We start from the raw sequence: 18,045 nt of genomic DNA, 5'->3' as shown, positions 1-18,045 counted from the left end.
CCATGAACTATTTCTTAAATGGTTTCCAAATTGGCAATCTAAAGTGCCAACGTCACTGTAAGGAGGAGCTAAAAGCACCTGTGGTACTTCCCACAAAAATTATGAGTGTAAAATTATCGTTATGATGTCATCAAAGTAGATCAAAGTATTGTGATGTCATGACTTATATTTAATTCTACTCTTATGATTTTTTTTATGAAAAGTGCTGTTTACCTTTAGATCATCTGAAAAGGCACTTTCTGTCATTAATCCTATCAACTGAATTCCAAATATTTGCATTTGTGGTCTTGATGACGTTGAGCATTAAATATTGAGAATTATTACCTATACCATCAAATGGACCAAAATAAGGCTCTTTAGAAGGACCTATCAAAGAGTTTTGGGAAATAATCTCCTAAATAACTGAAAGTACCAAGTTTAGGATTTTGCAGTTACCATTTCATGGTTCATGCTCATAGGACCTCTCTATCCAGGTGAGCTTAAAAGAAAAAAATCTAATGCCAGATATCCCTTCAGGAAGTAACTTAGTCCTAAAAAATGTCATAAAATTTCTAGTTACAAGATCATTAAGATTTTCAATTACTACTTTCAACAACAAACAATTTAAATTATGTTCTCTGAAAATGCTGAAAGCACAAAAACATTGCATCTCAGGTCAAAGACATTGAATTTAAAGTTTTGTGGCAATATGGCATGCTATAAAGTCATAATTCCTTATTTAGAAAGACAAATGATATTATCTCCCCTTTCTGCCTATAGCTATCATTATACTGCATGCAAAGCAATATTTAAGCTTTAAGTTGTTTTAATTAAAACATAGAAGATCTGTCCTAATACCAATGAACATCAATCACCAGGAACTATCAGGAGAATTCCATGTGTTGTAATACTATTAAAATAGATGCTCGACATAAGAGCTAGTCAATTTTCTTCTATTGTGTTTGAAGCTATGCCATTAAAGTTTCATTGTCTTTGGTGGATATGATAATCATTTTTGCTGTTAATCTACCTGCCATAATAGCATAATGTTTGGAGCTTTTTCAAAGTGAGTTTTTGTTCTGTATTTTCCATAGCTTTGTATGCCTTAATCAGCAAATATTTCTTCTTTTTATTGCTTTCTTACTAGAAAGTGCATCAATACAACAGCTAACATTTTATTTCTTTACAAAATGGGTGCTCTGTTAAAAGATTTTATTTTATGAATGACTTAAAAAATGTTCCATAATTTCTACTACAGAGTATAATTTTTTTTTTTAATCCTCAATATCATAAAATATTGACACACCTTTCTTACTATCACATGAAGCGAGGCCATTTATGTGTAGGAAAGCCAGTTCAAGCCATTTCAACATATTTAAACTGATATGAAAGGACTTCTAAAAGAGTGTTTTAGACAAGTTTTTAACTTATTTATTCCAGGTTGGGTTTAGACCTGTTTCACTGTACCATGAAAGTAGTATTGTTCAATTGGTACCAATTTTCATGGTTTTTGTTTCTTTGGTAAATCACAAAATTTGGTCCCTACGGAAAAGGACATTTTCTAGTTGTTTGTATGATTGAGTTGTCAAATCCACAAATTCAAGAATAATCAAAGGAACAAACACTCTAACGGAAATCAAAAGAATATAATCCAGGGACAAAGACCAGACATGGAAAACAGACATACACAACAACGAACATAACTAAAATAATACATACAAAGTAACAAAAGTAAATGAGCAATGCGGACTCTACTAAAAACTTGGAGCATGGACCAGGTGCACCTGTACAAATTTTTCCCTAATCCAAGAAAATTGGTACCCCAAATAAAAGTACTTTCACAGTTTTTCAAACAAGAAAATGTGTTGCCCAACCCAGAATACTAAAAATTGCTTTAATTGAGCTTTATAAGATTTTCATGTAATTAATGTATGATAGACAACAAAAATGGGTTTAAACATCACAGGTTACTTGTATCATATTCTGCACACACTAAATAAAAAAAAAATATATAACAAGGTAAGAACCTTCAATTAGTATGGCACTGAAATATTCATAATATGTTAAACATGGATGGATGGCGTGGACCCCATCCCTAAGACCACTATGTATTATATGCCCCCAATCCTGTCAATCGATCAATGAGAATCTGTATGTTTTCAGTAAGCTTTGCTCCCCCTCCCAAACCTGTCAACTGTTCATTAAGCATCTGTATGTTTTTAGTAAGCTTTGCTCCTACTTCCAAACCAGTCAACTTTGTTCATTAAGCATCTGTATGTTTTCAGTATTTGCTCCCACTCCCCATCCTGTCATCTATTTATGCAGCATAAACATCTGTATGTTTCCAATAGGCTTGCACTGATATTCCCTCTTTAATATCTGTCAAGGATTTCCTTTCCTACAGTTAGCTAACAATTTATTTCCATCATTACTTTTCAAATATATTTCTGTCCTAATCAATAGAAACATAAAGATTGTCTTCACAGAACACATATACTTTGACTTTAATTACCAACATGTCACAAACTAATTTCTCAGTTTCTTGTGGAAAATAGAATTAACGTCTCTTAAAGGAAGATTAAAGTTTTCCAACACCTACATCTTAGTATTATAAAAGACAGCAAGTCGATAATTTGTAGCTTAACCATACCACATCAGCAACCACCAAAAGATTATAGCATTAGTTAGGAATGAGTTCCATTTAAAATTTGGACCTGAACATAAACTATTCAAATTAGTATGGATATTGCATAATATTTATTCAAATGTTGTGCTTACTTTGCCAAGAAAACTTTTTTTGCAGTTTGCCTATGTATAAAATGGAATCCTTAATGTAAAATGACATCAATATATATAAATTCTACCAAATTAAAGAAAAAAATCTTGATTCCATTACATTTTTCTTTGCCAGTGAGTTTAGTCACATGTGTAAACACTTTTAGTCCAAGTCCACATAAAATTCACTGCCAATGGGAAAGTATTTCATGAAGTATAAAAATCCACCAAACAAACTTTGCTTTTTAAATCTACATATGCTTTATCTCTACAGAACAATAAAGATATGTATTTTTGAGAAAATCATACATTTATCATCCACCAAAATCAACCAAATCAGACAAAATCAAGAACAATAACTCTTGCTAAGTGCCAATTTCATGGACAATATATATAATTTTTATCTTGGAAGTGCAACAATTAAGTGAAAACCTAAGACTGGTTATGTGATCTATAACTGTTTCAGAACATTAAAAAAACTGAATTTGGTCGGTTTTTGATATGCCTGAATCACCTCCTGTCTGATTTTTATAAAGACTGCTACTTATATTTTCCAACAATAATTTAGTAATGCAACTTATATCTGAATATATTATCTTGTATAAAGAACTTTGGTTCAATTTTCACAGAATAAACCACAAAGAGATTTATGTTATGGGTAAATCGAACCAAAGACAACATATTCAGATATTAGTTGCAATCCTTATAATTTTAATATTTTGGCAAAAACTATGATAAATTCATATTAATTTATTCCAAACACATGCTTTTTTTTCAGACAGGATTACTTCATTGGTAAAAGTAGTCCATTTAACAGGGGCATCTTTTAAAGTTCATGACCTTGTTTATTGATCAGGTGATAGGAAAATTTTGTGACCAAGATCAAATAAAAACAATAGCATTTTTTTTAACAGTAAAAATTGTCATATTATGATATATGCCTATACCAACAAAATGTATAACTTCTTATATAATATGTAGCTTGTTGAAGAATGTGGCCTTTAAGTCTGAAACGAAATACCATCACAAAAACTCCCACTTCCGTAAGAAATTAATGCAAGTTGCACAGAAGATATTTTTTGAAGTAATTGACACCTAAATGATGTTATAGCTCTAAACCTTTTTTTGTCTGTTTTAAGTCATTTTTAACACAAAAAATAAGTCTTTTTAATGGGTAAGCTAAAATTTTCATTAAATAACAAAGCTGGATGCTGACCTTAACAAATATATCCCCCTTTTCTTACAGGCTTTCAAGTGACTTTTTGTAAAAAATAAGGGCTATTTTTAGGGCCAAATTCTTAAAAAAATAAGGGCTAAATTTAGGATTTTTTAGGGCTTTTAACACAAAAATAAGGGATGACAAAAATAAGTTACTTACCACTGGCTAAAGACAACAATATAAAAGCAATTTACCAACCCAGAAGATCATGTCAGTGGCCATCAACAGTTGTATTCAGTATTCCAGTTCGACCATTAGAAGTTGAACTAGTATGGGTCCAAAGAATGCTGTGAACTGCTAATGACCACCAAAATGTCTTCTGAGGTGTTTATTTGATCATAATATTCATTTCCTGAAAGTATACTAAGCTAAATTCCATTAATACAAACAATATAAAGGGAAATTACTACTTAAAAATTTTAAAATTTGAAAAATAAGAATTTCTCAACAAAAATACGGTTTTTAAGGATTCTTCTACTTTTATAAGTAAAATTAAGGCTGCTTTGAAAAATAAGGAACTTTAGGAAAATAAGGGCCCACTTGAAAGCCTGTTCTTACAAAAAAACATATGTGCCCCTTCTTTTCTCTTTCAAGACCCAAAAATATTGTTTAAAAAAAGGTTTTCACCATCTAAAATTTGCACTGAAAGTTAAGCTTCAATCCAATTAGAAAAATAAGATGAAATAGCAAGGGAGCACATTTTTTGGATGAACAGACAGGCAGGCAGAAAGACAACATTTATAAAAATTAGATGAGGAAATACAACAATAGATACTATTTAAACAGACGTAAACACTTGAAGTCAATATGTACCATGAAACTGAATCAACTAAGTTCATGGAGCATAAAAATCTGAATGTTTTAAATAGCCTTATATCTGTCAAGAAGATCGGATGTAAAAACATATTACACAGCTTAAGTAAATATTTCTAACTCATAAAGTACACATAATTTTGCCTCACAGCTTATATTCAATTTACACTCTTAAAGTCAAAATTACAAGTTTAAAAGTTAATTGATTAAAAATCCATAGTTTGGTGTTTTATTCTTATCTGGTGTTTATACATAAACAGAAATTAGAAAAGAACAAAGACTCACAAAACTATATATCCTTCTTCCTATGGCACTTATAAACATGTAAACCCTTAAGTTAAGATTATTTTCCCTTACATGCATCTGACAATAATCAATTTTCTTCATACAAGTTTTATATAATACTAAAATCAAAGTTTTTTTGCTTACAGAAACTTATGTCTTCCCCATACAATGTTCTAAGTGGTATAATTCCCATGAAATTCAGTGGATCATAAATTTCTGGTGATATGCATAACATAATATTATGTCCTTACTACCGGTATCTGTCATGTTTTATGAAATTTGTTGCAGTAGTATCTGAGAAAGTGTGGCAGACAGAGAGACAGAAAGATGGACATGGCACAAACATGACGTCTCCTGCGAATTTGGGGAGAGACATAATCAATTGTGTGTTTTTGTAGGAGTTGGACTTACAAGGTACATACAAAGGTAGACAGACATAATACAGATAGAGTAGCATGGTAGTTCCTCCTGAATATCCATGAAATTTTCCTTGAAAGTTGTATGGAAAAAGTAAAAAAAACCTTGTGTTGTGGTATATGGCAAAACGATACATGAAGGAAAAAAAATGAAACATGGACTGAATGAAAGACAAGAACACTAACTGACTGAGGGCATAATAAAATAAAGCTGTTTTCTGGATATAAATATCAAAGTTGGATTTTATCAAGATTTACTGGAATAAATTAGACACTATTTCTAATCTCTGTAAACTTTCCACTCCAGATATGGCCTCAACTATCAAATATTCATTAAGATTTTATAATAGTTGGGCAATATTATACATAATCAAGAGATCTATCTATATTAATCAATTACTAATTCATTATTATAATTGCTGTGGGAATATAATTTTGATGTAGGTACAAAAGGATTCAATATATAGATAATGCCTCAGTGGTCTCAGGGTAGCCTGCTCACCTCAAATGCACAAGGTCTTGGGGTCATTCCCCTGTGGAGGGTAGCCTGATCACCTCAAATGCACAAGGTCTTGGGGTCATTCCCCTGTGGAGACACATCAAAGACTTTAAAATTGGTAGTCACTGCTACCATGCCGCCAAGCATGTGGTATTTAAAGGGATAGAGTAAGGACTGATTGGCTCAGTCAGAATAATGTATGCCAGAGGGATGGCAAGTTTACTATACTTCAAGTGGTGCAATCAAATACAATAATTAGTTGGGCATTGAATAAATTTTGGAGCAAAAGGACACAAAACTGGCACAAATGGATATCTCCCAGGTAATCTTAGTCAGAACCATATGGCAAAAAGCTAACAATGACAGAGGTAGAATTTCAGGAGTACTTACTAACATCTTGAGGTAATATGAATATGCTATGAAAGCTTTTCATAAGAAGCAAAGAACGGTAAAATATTAAGACTACGTGTTTCCTCTTCCTAATTTTAATGGACCATTTTCCATTTTGTTCTCAGTAAGTGGCAGATTTCTACATAACCTAATCCAAAAGTCATGGCAAATGTATTTTAAGGTATGGTTCTGCCTAAAAACCAGACAGGGGCTGATTCATCATATCTTAAGATAATCAATATAACTGTATAAATACATTTGTTAGGTCCCAAAAACAACTCTTCCTATGTTCATGTCCTTGGATCTTCTACTTATTGTGAAATATTTTTTGACTGGTTTTAGTGTAAAAATTCTGGTGTGAAGTTTTCCTGTACTTTTTCTGTAGTAGAGCATAACCATAATCTCAGTGTTAATATCTCCAGTGGACAACTTTCATATGCACTTTTATTTTTAAATACAGTTTCTATGAGGCTTACCAAAGGATTTCCAATAAAAAAATATTGGGATCTTCTATATATCTTGAAATATTTGAATAGTTTTAGCATAAAAATTCTGCCAGTAAATTTTCCTGTAGTTTTTTTTCTGTAGTGGATCATAACTAAATTTTAAGTTTCAATATCTCCTGTGCCCCACTTTTATTTGCACTTACATTTCCTAATAAAGTTTCTGTGGGGCCTACAGAAAATTTGCAATAAAAATTATTTGGGATTAAGAAATGCATGAATCACCCATTATAAGCCACTGCCTGGTTTTTAGGCAGAACTGCACTTTTAAAACACTTCAATTTTACAGCGAATGGACCAACTTTGTCTTATCTCTCTTTTTAATGTAACTTCAATAAAAACAATATCATGATGTAAACATAGTGTCCAAAACCTCTTAGCTCAATCCATTCTACAGAACAATTACTCTTTTATATCCCAGTAAATACTGGCCATAACTCTAATCAAGTTCATTTCCAGTTCTTCTTATGGCCGTAAAAAGTTTATTCACACCTGAAACACTGGTATATCTCTAAGAATCCTATAGTATACAAGTGATTTTCTCAAATTAATAGTATTCTTTATTCCTTTTTTTTTTTGTCAAATCTAATTATTGAAAATTCAGAAATTACTGCAATCTAATTATTATTAATGCAAAAGTTGTAAAAGTTTCATTTCGCCATAATTACAACTCACATTGTGGAAATTTTAATATTTTGTCCAGGATAGTACAATGTGCAACCAAATCAGACAGAAAAAAATGTGGAAACTTGTAACATTACAACAACTCTACCGAACAGAAGAAAAACAGACATTTTGTTCACTTGAAAAATGACAAGAAACTATCACTGTGATTTTATCATTTATATATGCCTAAAATTCATATTTTAGCAACAGGAATTATAAAATTACCAGACTGATAGTCTAACTAATAATCAAAAGAAGGAAAGATTATATAATAAATGGCAATATCAAGGCAAAAACTGTTAAATTGGAACCTAACTCAGTAATGTTTAAGGCTTCTTGACTGAATAGAAGAAAGTCTAACCATTATAATGGAGTACATAAACAAGAATTTATCAATAAAAATAAACTTCAAAGGGCTTTGACACTGACCTTAAAAGGTATGTTATGCTAAGAATACCCCCACTAAACCATTTCTGTTAAATCAAGTTATATGATAAACATGAAGTAGATAAGTGAGGAATCTAGAAAGGGGAGGCACAGTACAAGTCATAATGCAAAAGAAATATACAAAATATATAAGCAATCCCTCCAATAGAGGCTGAGAAATCTGTTACAAAAAAGCGAAACAGTTGGTCAGGCTGATGGATTAATGGATGAAATAGGTGATTGCATCATAGCCCCACTCTATGATAGGGAGTATAAAAAACAGAGTACTCAAATAACAAACAGAACTTTCCATAAAAACAAAAAATTGTATCAAAGATTATTAAAATAACTTACAAAATCCATTGGTGTTATTTTAAAGTAGGACAGACAGCCTTGTACCATCAAACACATATATCCAGTCTTGTTAAATCCAACAAGTCAATACTCCAGGATATAACCTAATGTTGCCCTATATGAAGTATGGGTTTAATGTGATAATAATCAAACAATGTAAAAAAACACAACCTGCTTTCTAAAACACTGTCAACCAATTTTTATCTTGAGCAAAAATGAGATGCTGTAATTAAGTTCCTTTCTTATGGAACACATGTTGGTGTGAGTGGTAATAGTGAAATTTAATAGCCACAAAGTCAAGTTGACATCAGAAAACCAAGGAAATAAGTATCAATGTAAATAATTTGGTTTACTTCACAATCGTTTTTTCCATTCTGAGTTCATCTAGCTTTTTCATGTAATTAAAAGACAACAAGTACAATCATGACAATTTATTTTTTTTTTTTTCAAGTCTACGGATTCTAGTACTAGTTAAGATGTTGAAGCAAAATTGATTCTGGCAAAAGTAATTATGTTCAAATTACGTAATAATCCCTCATTTTACAAGCTATAAATTCCAATATTGGCACTAACAGAACTTAATAATAAGTAGTTCTAATTCGGTGAAGTCCATAAACCGTTCTTTACCACTGATTACATCAGCGATACTCTACTAACAGGCTTTTATAAGCATTATTTACTATAAATCTACATAAAACATGCTACAATTACACTTAGACTAGTTAGTATAGTAACAGATTGACAATTTTGTTTTCCTACTTATCACATGGGTATTTTGTGTGGGGGGAGGGGACAGAAATGTTTGAAAATCAGGATAATATTGAGCCACTGTAGGTCCTTAACAATTTTGACAATGTTTAAACATCGACCTATATGTGTTGTGAAAGTAAGCCCTAGATGCTATATTTGAACATCAATCGGACACGATGCAATGAAAACAAATCTTTTATCCCAAATCTTTTTATCATCAAATGATTTTCACCAAAATACATTTCAGACTTTATTGATGCAATCAAGATGAAGGTGGCCTAGTAATGTTCATCCTCACAGACCACCTGAAAAAACATCCTTAAGGTTAGCCTATAATTGGCATGTGAAGGAAGAAAAAAAGAGAGGAAGATCTAAAACAATATAGTGACATACCATTGAGAGGAAGTACAATACCTGAACCAATCCGTGCAGCAAAAATTGTGATCGGTCATCGATCACCGATCAGTTTCTGGTCAGTCATTGATCCGTCAAACCGATCAATTAAACTGGTGATCGCATCACATGACCACAGAGCGGTCAATGTATTTTACGGTTTTTGTTGTTTACTTGATCAGTTTCTGGTCAGTCATCGATCCGTCAAACCGATCAATTAAACTGGTGATTGCATCACATGACCACAGAGCGGTCAATGTATTTTACAGTTTTTGTTGTTGACTTCGTCAATTTTACACATATTTATGTAATGTAATAGATTTAAACATCAATTTATACTTTAATTTAACATTTATTTTTAACAGATTTTATGCCATTTTACCTAATTAAACTGTGATCAGATCGGTCACCGGTTATCAGTCATCGATCCATCATCGATCAATCAGTAAACAGTCATCGATCTGTCAAAGCATTGCATGGATCAGTTCAAGGACTGTAATAATAGTAAGAAGAGAATTTTAGGGTACAATTGAAAGAAAAATCAACAACAGAAAAGTGTGAAGGAACCTTGTTTTTACACTGTGCCAATCTAAGTAGCAAAGACTAAGACAGTATATAATTAAGTACATAACATCTTCCTGTTAAAATCCTGCCCTAAGTGATTCTTTATAGTTATATATGGACTTTTCTTTTCAGGATTGAAATCTATTTTTGTAATTTGCAGTGAAAAGCCATACAAACTACCCTGCATGGTACAAAGAAACCTTGTAGTTCTGCATTACGTAAATCATATAAATCATTACACTTATTTTCAAACCCACAGTCAGAAATTATACCTTGTGATTTTAAGTTATATGCTCTAAACATCCAACCAACACATCCCCTCTAAGACTTGTTCTCCATATGCAGTTATTGCATAACTGGTAATTATAGAACTATCGCTTTGTTAGTAAGTTATGCTTTTATACTGTAAACATATTAATATTTTTTATTAAATAAATGTACTTTGTGGGTAACAATTTTCGAAGTTTCAAAAAATGATATTAGCATAGTACATTATTATATTCAACCTGGTGAGGACTGTTTTCGGAATTTTCTGTCCTCTATGAACATTTTAAAAATTTGGACACCACAAAAATTAATACGCTTAGAATATGCAAATTCTTAATAGAGTGAACCTGTTTAAATCTACCCCCTTGTAACTGAATACAGTTTTTGAGTAATGTTTTCACTGTATATAGGTTCATACAGATTCAAAACATACTAAAATTATGATCATGAAATGTCATAAGATATCTAGTTTGAATATATTTCTGATTGATTCAAAGTTTGGTTTAGACAGGATGGGCTGTATAGTAAAACCTGTGTATGTCACACTTAAAATACACTTGATACTTTCTCTATACTATATGTCTGTTTGAGTTCTGTTCTTATAATTTTTCATTCCTTTTGAATATGTGTAAACTTAGCATCTGCCTAAAGTGATCAAATCCTTCCATTTGAGGTTCTGTTAAAGCAGGTATCACTGTCATGGATCAGATCAAACTAAAATTCATAAGGATGTCACAACACAGGAAATTTGCACCATATCAATATGTTTATTTTTAATTTTTTTTTTCATGATAGTCCTATACATATTATAAACATATGTTGCAATTTTTCCTGTTATATGAAGACAGTAAAATCATGTAAAGTTAGCATTTGTGATACTAAAATCCACAATCTAATTTTAACATCAATTTTGCTTTTGAAGACCAAAATGCCATTCAAGTTTTTGTGATATTGGTAAAAAATTTAGATAAAAAAAATCTAAAAATTCAATTTCAAATTGTTAATTATTGCAATATTACTATGGGAAGACTTAACTTTAGGGCAATGCTTGTACTAAATTCTGAATTTAAAGAGAGTTTTATATCTTTATTCTACAAAATAATAGTTTTAAATGTGACTTATGTCATTGTGATCTCCTAAAACTATTGAACTATTGCTCAATATTTCTTTGTTTATTTATTTGTTTGTTTTTTTTTGCATATAAGTGCTACCTGAGTATACAGAAATTGGCAAAACTAAATGATAAAGACTCAAAACTTTTTTTTAACAAATTCAATACTTTTCAATGATTATTCCTAAAATTCAAGAAGTTCCTATCATCAACTCCTTTCCTACCTTTAACAACTCTTCTTTCAATTTTTCCAAGTATCCATCAAACCATCTATTCCACTACTTAACGAGATGTGATTGAATCACTCAGATTTGTCAACTGTCTGCAGTGATGGCACCATCTATAACAAAGATATAGTGTATAGTCAATTGATAATAGTCATTTTAGGACATACTGAAGTGGTGAACAGAAAATCAATGTCAATGTCAGTGATTACTTCCTTATCAAAACTGGCATACCAAGCATGTACCGGTATAAACTTATTGCCAAATTTCTTAAAATGCTACCAATAGAAAAGTGTTAACACGGCAACCTGTCTAATCCAATACACAGGCAAATGTGCCACACATGAGAATCATATGGTTTGCGTCATATGATTATCATATGAATTGAGCACCATGTTTCAGTTAACATAAGCTAATCGCATAGTTATCATATGATAATCACATGTTTTTCACAAACATATGATTATCATATGTTTTCAAGCCCATATTATCATACAAGAATCATGATAATCACATGTTTTTCACGAATGTATGATTATCATGTTTTCAAGCTCATGTTATCATATGCCTGATTTCCATATGATTACCAATGATTAGTATATGAATCGAGCACCATATGATTATCATATGTGACACATTTGGCTGTGTATGTAACTGAATCCTGTATAAACAAACACCCCTTAGTTTTTTAAATAGGTACTATGGGATAAATATTTTTAATGGGTGACAATTTTTTCATGGTTTTCAAAAAATAAACTTTGATATTCTGGACTTCAAAAATCCACTATCTTATGAAATATCAAAATTAATGATTTGGTGATTATGTCAAAGAGACAGCAACTTTACTTTGATGAAAAATGTCAACTCAAGGCCAACCATGGGTCTTCAATAAATAATGAGAAAATCTTCATACCGCCGGGAAGGCTGCAGCTGGTCCCAAAACAACAATATACACAGGTACAACGAAACAGTTGCTGCCATAATACAGAGGCCAAAAATTGCTGACTTGGGACAGACACAAAAAATGTGGCAGAGTTAAAGAACATTGTCTTGATCACAACCCAACCCCTTTAAAATCTGGCCATTATGGAAAAAAATATTTTAACTAAACACACCTAAAAAATTCAGTTCAAAAAGGTCGGAGTCCCTTGTCAAAACTGAAATAAGAAACTGATCTTTCATTACACAAATGTACAAACAAAGGACTACCAGCAATTAGAGACACTACAACTATTGATTCTGATAAATAAATGTAACTACTGTGAAAGTAATTTTATTTGTGGATACCAGTTTTCGTGGATTGGGAAAGAAACGCAGGTTTGTTGGTTCTTGAATTTGTGGTTTTGAGGTTTTAAGTATATACATCAACAAGAATATCCTTTATGTTGAAAATAAAATTAATTTCATAGTTTGGCCTACCCACAAAAACCACGAAAATTGGTACCTCACGAACAATAGTACTTTCACAGGAAACAGTAAATTTGTTGATAGTCAACCTGTTTTTATGTGCTAGATATACCCCAACTTGTATGGCAATTCAAACAGGAAGTTGACATTGGACAGCAACCAAAATTGCACAATCTAAATATATTTGACTTCAAACCATCCCTTGGGAGTTGAGACAACAGAGAAGAAATTAAGGACGGAATGATAGACAGGCAGGGTGATTCCAATAAACCATCCATCCTTTGAGTAGGGGTATAGTAAGTTGTCGCTTTAGGAATAACTATAAATGATAGGACAGTGTTAACTATATACTTAAATTAGTTTAAAGTATATCAGTATCAAAACAAAACAAAATCATCTGCTGTATTTGCAGATGGAAGTAGCAACTAGGCTTTCTCCAACAATCATCTATGAACTTTCAAAAAACATATTCTGAAAAACAATGAAAGTGACATGTAAGCCTTCTATCATTCTAAGAATGCTAATGTCAATACAACCAGAACAGTTTGCTTATTATTTTCACTTCAATACATACAGTCAAAACTTTCTTAAGTGACCTTCCAAGGGAGGACAAAATCATGTTCACCTACAACTGTTTGTCTTTTAAAACAGTTTACAGGATACTTTTACATAGAACATAGGAATAGTTTAACCAATCACCTTGAGACAGGTTATTGCTTAGACAGGTTACTGATGAATAAAGCAACATTGCTAAGACAGGTTATTGCTGAATACAGGTGGCTGCTAAGATAGGTCATTGATGAATACAGGTGATCATTAAAACAGGTTATAACTGAATACAGATGGTTGCTAAGACAAGTTATTGCTGAATACAGGTGGTTGCTAAGGCAGATTATTGTTTAATACAAGTGGTTGCTAAGACAGGTTACTGTTGAATACAGGTGGTTGCTAACACAAGTTTCTGATACAGGTGGTTGCTGAAGACAAGTTAATGCTGAATACAGATAGTTGCTAACAGTTAACTGCTGAACACAAGTGATTGTTATGACAGGTTATTGCTAAATACAGTGGTTGCTAAGAGATGTTATTATTGAATACAGGTAGTTGCTAAGAACGGTTATTGCAAATGCAGTAGGTTGCTAAGAAAGATTACTGCTAAATACAGGTGGTTATTAAGACAGGTAACTGTTGAATACAGGTGGTTGGTAAGGCAGGTTACTGTTTTATACAAGTGGTTGCTAAGACAGGTTACTGCTGAATACTGGTGGTTGCTAAGACAGATTATTGCTAAATACAGTTGGTTGCTAAGACAGGTTTTTTATTGAATACAGGTGATTTCTTAGACAGATTACTGTTGAATACAGGTGGATGCAAGACAGGTTATTGCTGAAAACAGGTAGTTGCTAAGATACGTCATTGCTGAATACAGGTAGTTGCTCAGATAGGTTTTACTGTACTCCTTTGCTTCCAATTCAAAAGCACAAGGAGGTTTTAACATGCCATTTCTTGGCACAACTTCCAACCAGATAAAAAATGTTGGATCAGACGGTTTAATGAAATCTTTCAAGATTAAATTCTATGAAACACAATTATAACTTTTGTTGGTCTAGACAAAGTCATGATAGTAATTTTATTTATTAGAAGTTGTTCTGATGTTATGGTTGTTGAGATATTGGCAAAAATAATGAAATTAGAGGCTCTAAAGATCTGGAGCCAGAATCACTCACCTGGAGAAATGAATCATTTAAGTAGCTCTATCATTTGGAACAAAAATTTTATCAATTAAAGAGGCCCATACTTATATCATTCTGGTCCCCAGTGAGCCATTTAAGAAATTAAAAAATTAGATAAAGAACAATGAGGTCAATATTCCTATAACGTTTCAAGACATTGGTATTTGAGTTTTCAGAGTTGTTGATCAACATAAAAAAAGGACAATGATTTAAACAAATGTCAACAGATTTTCATGAAAATATCTCCATGGTTAGATTACATCATGCTGAATACTTTAATCTGTCAGATTACCTAAACCAATATCATTTTTGAAAATTTTCCAGAAGTTCAACACTGTAAAAATACTGTGAAGATTTGGAATAATGTCTGAGCTGTAATGTAAAAACCCCAAAGCAAGGGGCTTACCTCTCTGGTTACACCACTACAAACTACTTACTCTCTCCCACAATAATTAGTAGATATGCTTTCACAGGGACACATTTTTCACTTATTCTCAGATTTAAAGAGAGGGACTTGTAGCAAGTCTATCATCACATGTATGATGTAGTTAAGTAATAACCCTTTTCCATTGTTGATCTCTACATACAATAGTAGGACAAGGCAACTAACTCACTGTCAGAACTGTCTGATATATAAAGTTCTTTGAAATAGATGTATTAACCTAAGATAATGCAATAAAAGAACATCATTTATACTATGAAAACTTATGTCAGTGGACCAGGCCATGTGTTGTTCTCAGCGAACCTAGCCATGTATTGTTCTAAGGAGAGCAGGCCATGTGTTGTCCTCAGAAGACCAGGTCATGTGTTGTTCTCAGAGGATCAGGCCATGTGTTGTTCTCAGATGACCAGGCCATGTGTTGTTCTCAGAGGACCAGGCCATGTGTTGTCCTCAGAAGACCAGGTCATTTGTTGTTCTCAGAGGATCAGGCAATGTGTTGTTCTCAGAGAACCAGATCATGTGTTGTTCTCAGAAGACCTGGTCATGTGTTGTTCTCAGAAGACCAGGACATGTGTTGTTTTCTGGGGACTGTGTCATGGGTCGTTCTCAAATGACCAGACCTCATGTTGTTCTTTCTTTTAAACTAGATCTGCTGTGATGTCTGCCTCAGAATGAAGGAATAGTTTGGCAGGCACTGAGAAGCACAGTTAGACTCTATTGAAAATCATCAAATGTGTAATTTCTGGGACAAATAACAACTCCACATTTTTAGTCAAGGAAGACTTACATAAAAAAATACAATCAATACACACAACGTTTATATTTTTTTTCTGGAGAAAAATTTAGTTGTATTTTTCCAGACATCTAATGAGCAGTCTATACCAGGTCAATGATATTTCAACATCTGTCCTATAAGTGATTCAGATTTGACCAGATCTGTAAAGGGTCTAAACTTGGAGTAAGACATGGGGGAGTTGGGGGGGGGGGGGGGTAACAAAACTTAATCACCCCCCTATAATACTTTTTGAAGCGGTTTTGTTTTGAAATAGTAGTTTGTGAAAAAAACATTCAAAACAACCTCTGATTCCAGTCTCAAAGAGAGGAAAACATTATTTTTTAATTTTCATGAGAAAAAATCTGAAAAGTTGAATTAGCATGCCAGCAAAATTAGTGAGCATGAGAACACGATTTTGTGCTTGAAACTGTGACTTTCATGTAAAAGCATGAGATTTGACAGGTTTGTTAGGCAGGCTTTCACTGCATCTCATATCAACAGTGTGAAAACATTAACAGTGGCAGTTTGTTCAAGAATAGTCAGATTAGACTGGTTACAAAAATACAAACCACCCAATACACCCCTCAGATTTTTATTTTTTCACATATTGATTGTTGGAATATGAAATCAATTGTTCCTCCCAGTCTTATCTATGAAAAAAACAAACTCCCTTCAAATGTTCCCCCTTTAGTATTTCATTTCATATGCATGTCAATATGTGAAATCAATTGTTCTTCTTGGCCTTATAACTTGAAAGAAAAAAAGCTCCCTTGGAATGCCCCCTTTATTATTTCACTCATTATGCATGACAAGGATGTGAAATCAGTCATTTCTATCTGTCTTACCATTAAAAAAATTTAACTCCCTTCAAATGATTACCTTTTAGTATTTAGTATTTTATTTGTTATGCATGTCAGTATGCAAAATCGATTGTTTCAATCAGTCTTACCATTTGTAAAACAAACATTCTTCAAACTTTCCTTTTTTATTTTATTTGATATGTGCATTGGTATGTAAAATCAATTGTTTCTATCAGTTTTGCCACTGTATAACAAATCAAGATGAAATGTTTCACCAGTTCATTGAACTACAAAAGTTTTATTTTTAGATGCAATCAATCATTTTCTCAAAGAATTATATAAGGAAACTTTTTAAGTCATGCAAATAAACTAATGTCAGTTTCTTCTCTTGAGAGTTTAAGAAAAAGGGAGTATAATGATAAAATTTCCATCTGTAATTCGCACATGTAGTGAGGTGGGAGAAAATAAGATAGCATGAAATGTCTTGTTAATAAATTTTCGGATATATCAAACAGGAAAAGTTGAAGTCTGTCATAATGAAGAATATGAATAGCTAGCTAACAAATTGATGTGTCACATTTTTATAACAAACAATGAGTTTATTCTTGTCAAATAGAAGCTAAAAAGTGCAACTTTTTTTTCTTTTCCAAATTCAAGGTCCTGTGAAAATAAAAAAGAAATGAGATGCCAAACAATTCATTATACCAAAGGTTTATTTCAACTATGAAGCTGTATTTGCCTAAATACAAACTGTGCCACCAACTTTTCATTTTGAAAAGCTTTGATTTTTGGCCAACTGATTTCATTTTCTAAAATGGAGTGAAAAAAAGAATAACAACCATCATATATTTGACTCTTACCCTAACGGTGCACCTGGTCCATGCTCCCAGTTTTTAGTGGAGTCCGAGTTGCTCATTTGCTTTTGTTACTTTGTATGTATGATTTTAGTTACTTATGTTCTTTGTTGTGTGTGTCAGTTTTCTGTGTCTGGTCTTTGTCCCTGAATTACATTCTTTTGATTACTGCTACAACCTTGGTTCCCTTGATTACTCTTAAACAGATTTCTATCATAGTACTGTGAAAAGAAAAATTTCGTATTTTGCCTGAATTATACAAACATAATTGGTTAAAATCCAATAACCTTTTAAGCAAGATCAAAATTCTATATGTTGGCTATACATGTACTACAATTTTCTTCTGACTAAAACACTCTTTACACCAGCAAATGTTGTATAGCAATAAATCTAACTACTA

At 32.2% G+C, this 18,045-nt stretch overlaps 1 protein-coding gene across 1 annotated transcript in view; it reads right to left on the bottom strand.

Annotated features, from left to right (window-relative positions):
* The window catches only part of LOC148610091 (tumor protein p53-inducible protein 11-like), a 213,150-nt gene that overhangs the window by 161,715 nt on the left and 33,390 nt on the right, over positions 1 to 18,045 (bottom strand). The window contains exon 2 of the mRNA XM_088542152.1: positions 11,635 to 11,750. The gene's annotated coding sequence lies outside the window, so the exon portion shown is untranslated. The remainder of the gene's footprint in view (positions 1 to 11,634; positions 11,751 to 18,045) is intronic.

This window comes from Perna viridis, chromosome 8, assembly GCF_037379345.1.
Source record: "Perna viridis isolate PV_CMFRI_1.1 ecotype Kerala chromosome 8, ASM3737934v1, whole genome shotgun sequence".
Taxonomy (NCBI): Eukaryota; Metazoa; Mollusca; class Bivalvia; order Mytilida; family Mytilidae; genus Perna; species Perna viridis.
Note: the sequence above shows the minus strand (reverse complement) of the source record. Positions and strands in the feature narration are given on the sequence as shown.